We start from the raw sequence: 8,719 nt of genomic DNA, 5'->3' as shown, positions 1-8,719 counted from the left end.
GCAGGACTGACCATCCATGAGATCAACATGATAGTTTTAACCATGTTTTGAACCTTTAAATTGTTTACAAACAATGGAGTAAAACAAGCTTATAGTTGGGGTTCTGATGGGGAACGACAGTTGACCAGGTCACAAGGCAGTTATAAGTTATATTCTTCAATGTTCTGATGGGGAACGACAGTTGACCTGGTCACAAGGCAGTTATAAGTTATATTCTTCAATGTTCTGATGGGAAACGACAGTTGACCTGGTCAAAGGCAGTTATAAGTTATATTCTTCAATGTTCTGATGGGGAATGACAGTTGACCTGGTCACAAGGCAGTTATAAGAAATATTCTTCAATGTTCTGATGGGGAACGACAGTTGACCTGGTCACAAGGCAGTTATAAGTAATATTCTACAAGAACCAAGAGCTATAAATCACACATTTAAAAGTAAAAAAACTGGATGTACCAATCCTGGATGGCCCCTTTAAGTTAGGTTTTGGTTTGGGTAAGCTGATCCTAGATCTGTGCCTAAGGACCACTAACATTGCTGAACTGTACAGTAATTTACTGTTTTCTGATCCTAGATCTGTGCCTAAGGACCTCTACAATGGAAGAACTGTACAGTACTATATTCCTAAACCAATACAACTATTGAAACAACTTTAACCCAACACCTAGCAACTTTATCAAGCGGTTCAGATCTCTTGGCGTAACGGCTAATTTGTTAGGCTAACAGTTGCTGGACCCAGGTTTAAGGGCAACACCCCCCCCCCTCCCCCCGCCCCTGAATTGCTACACTATATATTGTTGGCCAGTGATAAACGAACCAATGGTTTTAAGATGGAGCTATGAGTCACAATCCCTGTTGGAGAATCTGGATTTCCTGTTTATTCCCTCCTGATTCTGGAAATCTTCACACTGGTATTTCTAAAACACCTGTTGATAAATGCTGTTTTTGGACCGAAGCACTGCAAGTGATCGCAACAAATCTTATGCTATCTCATGATATGCATAGAGGTGTCCATGGTAACACATGATAATAACTATCATGAAAAAACCTTTTAACCATTTATAAACTATTTACAACTATATTTGTAAACATTTATAAGAATGTGTAAATATTACCAGCCTTCCATTCCGTAAAAATGTACAACATTTTTTATAATTTATAAACATGTATATTCATTTATAAAGGCTTATTCTTAAAAGTTATTAAGAACTTCTTATGTCTGCAGTCCCGTTAACGGGATCGATATGACAACAGCCAGTCGAAGTGCAGGGCACCAAATTCAAAAAACAGAAATCTCATAATTAAAATTCCTCAGACATTCATGTGTCTTATATCATTTTAAAGGTAATCGTGTTGTTAATCCCACCAAAGTGTCCGATTTCAAATAGGCTTTTCAGCGAAAGCACTACAAACGATTATGTTAGTCACCACAAAACCACAATACCACAGCCACTTTTTTCCAGCTAAAGATAGCTTCACAAAAACCAGAATAGAGATACAATTAATCACTAACCTTCGATTATTTTTCATCAGATGCACTCATAGACTTCATGTTACACAATACATGCATGTTTTGTTTGATTAAATTCATATTAATATAAAAAAATCAGAGTTTACATTGAGGCGTTAGATTCACTAGTTGCAAAACATCAAGTGACTTTGCATAGCCAAATCGTTTCAACAGAAATACTCAACATAAATATAAATGATAATACAAGTAATCACATAAATTATAGATATACTCTCCTTAATGCAACCGCTGTGTCAGATTTCAAAAAAACTTTACGGAAATATAGACCATGCAATAATCTGAGACGGAGCTCAGATAATTAGCCAAATTAGCCACCATGTTGGAATCAACAGAAACCAGAAAATACATGATAAATGTTTTCTTACCTTTGATGAATTCATCGAATGCAGTCCTAGGAATCCCAGGTCCACAATAAATGCTTGATTTGTTCGTTCATGTCCGTTATTTATGTCAAATTAGCTACTTTCGAATTGTTTACCAAAAACCCTAACCAAAGTCTCAAAGCGCGACCACTATAACGTGACGGAATGTCCAAACGTTCCGTTACAGTCAGTAGAAACATGTCAAACGATGTACTGAATCAATCTTTAGAATGTTGTTAACATACATCTTGAATAACGTTCCAACCGGAGAATTAAATCGACTTCAATTGAGAGATGGAACCTCTCACGTGAACGCGTGTATGGTCACCTCATGGCACCTCATACTAAATTCTGTCTCCTTCGACCCCCCTTCACATTTGAGTCATCAGACTTAGTTCTATTGACTGTTGACATCTAGTGGAAGCCGTAGAGTGAAAACCCATCAATATCTCTCTGTATTTTCAATAAGAGCTTGGGTTGAAAATATGGCACCCCCCAGAAAAAATCCAAACAGGAAGTGGAACTTCTCAGGTTTTTGCCTGCCATATGAGTTCTGTTAATCTCACAGACTTAATTCAAACAGTTTTAGAAACGTGTTTTCTATCCAATACTAATAATAATATGCATATATTAGCAACTGAGACTGAGGAGCTGGCCGTTTACAATGGGCACCTTTCATCCAAGCTACTCAATACTGCCCCTTCAGCCATAAGAAGTTAATAAAGTGTTAAAGATCAATACACATTTACAGTATAACAGTCCATTTGGTCACAACTAACACATATCTTCACATAAGGTTCACATTAGGTTTTTCCAAATCCCTCTGGATTTATTTGTGTAGAAAAGTCACCCTATCTTGTACTCTTGGTAATAAATATTACTATACATCTATCACATTCATGTAAAGGAAGACAGCTTCTGTTTATCATGTTTATGGTTTCATCGAAGTGGTGTAAAATAGTACCTTTCTTTTGTGGTTGTGAAAATTTCAAAAAGAGGATTTTCTTTTTCTATTGGATGACATAAATATCATATAGATTCCTATTGGATGACATAAAGATCATATAACTGTGATTGGATGACATAAAGATCACATAACTTCTGATTGGATGACATAAATATCATATAGATTCCTATTGGATGACATAAATATCATATGGATTCCTATTGGATGACATGAAGATCACATAACTTCTGATTGGATAACCTAATGCTTGATAAGACAGTGGTTAACATCAAGTTTGATATGAAGTGTCTAATCAGGGATGTAACTGAAGGATTTTGGGCACTGGGCAACCTGGCTAGTGGACTAACATTTTTTAACTATCCGTCTCGGCTAGTTGGACACATTTTCTACTAACCTGGCCTGAACAGTAACTATCCTCGGCTGAGTGTTTCTGGTGTGTCACTATCTGGCCAAGATGTTAAATCAGAACCCTGCCCATTTCTACAATGTATCTTAACCACACTGCTAAACGCAAAGCTTTGTTTTTCATAAATGTTTAGGATATCGACCATTTTGACTTTACAGTTTGGCCGTCTAGTGGGAACCATTTTGTCATGGAGGGGGAGTAAAGAGGGTGCATTATGGGGGTATGGTGACGTCATATCTGCGACTCTCCCGTGTTCTCTCTGCGCTCCTTGACCCCTAGGACAGAACAAAGGTCAAAGGACAGAGGTTAACTTAATGAAAGTGGTTTGTGTGTGATTGTACGTGTGTGTGGTGTGTGTGTGTGTGGTGTGTGTGTGTGTTTGTGTGTGTGGTTGTGTGTGTGTGTGTGTGTGTGTGTGTGTTGTACCTGAGATTGGCTGGAGGAAGGGTTGGTAATGCTGACCTCTGAGTATCTCTTCTTCTGTGTGCAGATACAGGACAGGAGCTTGCAATACTCCTCTCTAACCTGATGAGGCAGCAGAGCACAGTGTTACACACACACACACACACACACACACACACACACCTACACACACACACACACACACACACACACACACACACACACACACACACACACACACACACACACACACACACACACACCACACACACACACACACACACACACACACACACACACACACACTACCGTTTTGTTTCAGTAGGCAGTGCATGATGAACAGCAGTGCTCCCTGTAGAGAGTTGGAGGATAGTGAAGAGATATGTCATGACCACTGTCCCCTCCTCTTGGAACTGGAACACTCCAAATATCCACATAGTACCCAACACACACAGCTGGGCCACTGCTGTCCACTGTGAACACCCTGGAGAGAGAGAGGGAACAGGAGGGGGAGGAGGGGGAGGAAGGAGGAGGAGGGGGGGGGAAGAGGAGAAGGGGAGAGAGTTGAGAAGGAAGGAGCAAAGAGGGGAAGGGAGAAGGAGGAGGATGGGGAGGAGGAGGAAGGAGGGATGATGGGAAGGAGAGGGAGGGTGAGAGTGGGGAGGGAGGGAGGGAGTGAGGAGGAAGGAGGGAGGGAGGACAAGGGGAATAACGGGGGGAGGAGGGAGGGAGGGAGGGAGGGAGGGAGGGAGGGAGGGGGAAGAGGAGAAGGGGAGAGAGTTGAGAAGAAGGAGCAAAGAGGGGAAGGGAGAAGGAGGAGGGATGGGGAAGGGAGGAAGGAGGGAGGAACGGGAAGGAGGAGGGAGGGTGAGAGTGGGGAGGGAGGAGGAGAGGAGAAGGAGGGAGGGAGGAGGAAGGAGGGAGGGAGGACAAGGGAATAACGGAGGAGGAGAGGATGGGGGGAGGAGGAGGACAAGAGGAGAGAGGGAGGAGGGAGGAGGGGGGAGGAGGAAGGAGGATGAAGGATAGAGGGGAAGGATAAAGAGGCGGAGGAAGGATGAAGGAGGGAAGGGGTGGGGGGGAGAGGAGGACAGGGGAGGGGAGGGGGAGGACAAGGGGAGAGAGGGAGGAGGAGGGGGAAGGAAGGAGGAGTGGGGGACGGAGGAGGGGAGGAGAGGGCGACAGGGAGTTGAGAAGGAAGGAGGGAATTGGGGAAGGAAGGAAGGAAGGAAGAGGAGGGAGGGGGAGGAGGAGAAGGGGAAAGAGTTGAGAAGGAAGGAGGGCAGAGGGGAAGGGAGGAGTGAGGCGGAGGAGGAAGAGGTGGGGAGGAGGAGGGGGAGGAAGAGAGTTTTGGTTTAAAAAACTCTACTAAACACCGGTCCTGGCAACCATTGTTATGCACCCCTCCTCCCCATCGTTATTCACACCTTCTCCCCATCATTAATAACACCTGCTCCCCATAGTTACGCACACCTGCTCCCCATCATTAATAACCCCTGCTCCCCATCGTTTTGAAAACCTGCTCCCCAACTTTATGCAAACCTACACCCATCGTTATGAAAACCTGCTCCCCATCGTTACGCACACCGTCTCCCCATCGTTATGCACACCTTCTCCCCATCGCTATGCACACTTGGACTTCATCATTACCTTGATTTCTTCCCCTTTATTTAGCCCTCAGTAGCCTGCCTTCAGGCAGTATTGGTTTCGTTTACGTTCAGTACGCTGCTCCTGTTGTGTTTATCTGCTTGTTCCATTATTAACTCTCATCTGGCACCTGCTTCCTGACTCCTAGTGTATGGTTACACTCTCTCTCTCTCTATATCCTCGGTGCTCTCATTCTTTCTCTCCTCTCTTCTGCCACTCTTCTCTCTCTCTCCTCTCTCTCTTCTCGTCTCTCTCATCATCTCGTCTCCTCCCTTCTCTCTCTCTCTTTCCTCTCCTCTCTCTCTCATTGTCCTCTCTCTCTCCTATCTTCTCTCTCTCGCTCTCCCCCCCTTCGTCTTTCTCCTCCTCTTTCTTCCTCCTCTCTCTCTCGTCTCCCTCCCTCCCTCATCTGTCCTCTCAGTTTCCACACTCTCTCTCTCATGGCGCTCTCCCTCATCTCTCTTCTCCTCTTTACTTGATTTTGCGTAGGTTGGAGAGGTCAGGGTTGAGACTAGAACTTCTGGGCCAGCCTCCAAGTGATGATGGAAGAGAAACGGTTGAGAATGAATGATGGTGCAGCACTGGGCGCTGAAGAACTCCAGAATGATTGATTGATTGACTGATTGGTTGACACACTGACTGATTGCCTGACTTATTGATTGACTGACTGATTATTACCTGTGGCCTGACACTGCATGGTGACCGTGTGACCCTCTACAGCTGTCACCTCTGGCATGGATACCGTCGCCTTGGGCGCCTTGGGTGCTTTGGCAGCGCCCTGGCCGCCCTCAACGATGACCTCCACCTTGACCTCGGCGACCCCCTCAGTGTTCTGGGCCTGACACACGTACACTCCAGCGTCCTCAGAGCTCACTGCTGCCACCTGAAGACAGGGGACATGGAGGGAGACAGTTGTGTCTGTCTGTGTTTCTGTGTATGTCTGTGTTTGTGTGTGTATGTCTGTTTGTGTGTGTACAAATTTTACTAAACTTGTGAGTACCAGAAGTCTTCACAAGAATTCGGAGAAGTAAGGATTTTTAGCCAGTCATCACTTGAAAAAATATTATTTTAGGCTCAGGAGTTAGAGTTAGGGTTAGGGTTAGAATTTGGGTTAGACTTTGCGTTAGGGGTTAGGTTTAGGGTTAGGGTTAGAATTTGGGTTAGGGGTTAGGTTTAGGGTTAGGGTTAGGGTTAGAATTTGGGTTAGGGGTTAGGTTTAGGGTTAGGGTTAGAATTTGGGTTAGGGGTTAGGTTTAGGGTTAGGGTTATAATTTGGGTTAGGGGTTAGGTTTAGGGTTAGGGTTAGAATTTGGGTTAGGGGTTAGGTTTAGGGTTAGGGTTAGAATTTGGGTTAGGGGTTAGGTTTAGGGTTAGGGTTAGGGTTAGAATTTGGGTTAGGGGTTAGGTTTAGGGTTAGGGTTAGAATTTGGGTTAGGGGTTAGGTTTAGGGTTAGAATTTGGGTTAGGGGTTAGGTTTAGGGTTAGGGTTAGAATTTGGGTTAGGGGTTAGGTTTAGGGTTAGGGTTAGAATTTGGGTTAGGGGTTAGGTTTAGGGTTAGGGTTAGGTTTAGAATTTGGGTTAGGGGTTAGGTTTAGGGTTAGAATTTGGGTTAGGGGTTTGGTTTAGGGTTAGGGTTAGGGTTAGAATTTGGGTTAGGGGTTAGGTTTAGGGTTAGGGTTAGAATTTGGGTTAGGGGTTAGGTTTAAGGTTAGGGTTAGGGTTAGAATTTGGGTTAGGGGTTAGGGGTTAGGTTTAGGGTTAGGGTTAGAATTTGGGTTAGGGGTTAGGTTTAGGGTTAGGGTTAGGGTTAGAATTTGGGTTAGGGGTTAGGTTTAGGGTTAGAATTTGAGTTAGGGGTTAGGTTTAGGGTTAGGGTTAGGGTTAGGGTTAGAATTTGGGTTAGGGGTTAGATTTAGGGTTAGGGTTAGAATTTGGGTTAGGGGGTAGGTTTAGGGTTAGGGTTAGAATTTGGTTTAGGGGGTAGGTTTAGGGTTAGGGTTAGGGTTAGAATTTGGCTCAGGGGTTAGGGTTAGGATTAGAATTTGGGTTAGGGGTTAGGTTTAGGGTTAGGAAAATACTCATTTTGAATGGTTATCAATTGTTGGTCGCCAAAAAGTCCTCACAAGTACGTGTGTATGAGGGGGGGTGTGTGTGTGTGTCTGTGTGTGTGTGTGTGTGTGTGTGTGTGTGTGTGTGTGTGTGTGTGTGTGTGTGTGTGTGTGTGTGTGTGTGTGTGTGTGTGTGTGTGTGTGTGTGTGTGTGTGTGTGTGTGTGTGTGTGTGTGTACAGCATGTCTGTATGTAGGTGTACGGGCAGATCGCCTGACCTTCAGTGTACTGGTGTCCTCTGTCTTTGTGGTTACCAGCTGTGTTCCGTGGCGTTGCCAGGTAACGGAGGGGCGTGGCCTACCTGTGGCGTGGCATTCCAGAGCTACAGGTTCACCAAGCCGGACTCGCAGGGGCCCTGCCGGGGTCACCCGCACCTTAGGGGAATCTGAGGCGAAAGGACATGCACAACACACACACAACACACGCACACAGCCAAACAACACACACAGAAGAGGAGAGGGTTGTGTGGTTTTCCACTTCTTCAGGTGGTACACAGACAGATACATGAAAAAGTTTACTTTACTGACGTTTCAAGTTCCAACCATATGAAGAATGATCCTCCAACTCCAGCACTACATGTCAACTACTACAACTACGGCCCTGCTGATACCTCTCACTATACACCCTCCCCCATCCTACATGTCAACTACTATAACTACAGCCCTCCTGATACCTCTCACTATACACCCTTCCCCATCCTACCCTGACACTACATGTCACCACTATAACTACAGCCCTGCTGATACCTCTCACTATACACCCTTCCCCATCCTACCCTGACACTACATGTCAACTACTATAACTACAGCCCTCCTGATACCTCTCACTATACACCCTTCCCCATCCTACCCTGACACTACATGTCAACTAATATAACTACGGCCCTCCTGATACCTCTCACTATACACCCTTCTCCATCCTACCCTGACACTACATGTCAACTACTACAACTATGACCCTGCTGATACCTCTCACTATACACCCTTCCCCATCCTACCCTGACACTACATGTCAACTACTATAACTACAGCCCTCCTGATACCTCTCACTATACACCCTTCCCCATCCTACCCTGACACTACATGTCAACTACTATAACTACAGCCCTGCTGATACCTCTCACTATACACCCTTCCCCATCCTACCCTGACACTACATGTCAACTACTATAACTACAGCCCTCCTGATACCTCTCACTATACACCCTTCCCCATCCTACCCTGACACTACATGTCAACTACTATAACTACAGCACTCCTGATACCTCTCACTATACACCCTTCCCCATCCTACCCTGA

General features: G+C 44.9%; 1 long non-coding RNA gene and 1 pseudogene across 1 annotated transcript; both read right to left on the bottom strand.

Moving 5' to 3' along the window:
* Window positions 1–8,719, bottom strand: part of LOC120035609 — a 28,528-nt pseudogene that overhangs the window by 9,885 nt on the left and 9,924 nt on the right.
* Window positions 3,456–4,043, bottom strand: LOC120035607. Its single transcript, XR_005474234.1, has 3 exons — window positions 3,975–4,043; window positions 3,690–3,788; window positions 3,456–3,538 (listed from the first exon to the last, which is right to left on the bottom strand). It is a non-coding gene; the product is annotated as an uncharacterized LOC120035607 (long non-coding RNA).

This window comes from Salvelinus namaycush, unplaced genomic scaffold (assembly GCF_016432855.1).
Source record: "Salvelinus namaycush isolate Seneca unplaced genomic scaffold, SaNama_1.0 Scaffold107, whole genome shotgun sequence".
Lineage (NCBI taxonomy): Eukaryota > Metazoa > Chordata > Actinopteri > Salmoniformes > Salmonidae > Salvelinus > Salvelinus namaycush.
The sequence above is the reverse complement of the archived record's forward strand: the minus strand, read 5'-3'. Positions and strand labels throughout refer to the sequence as shown.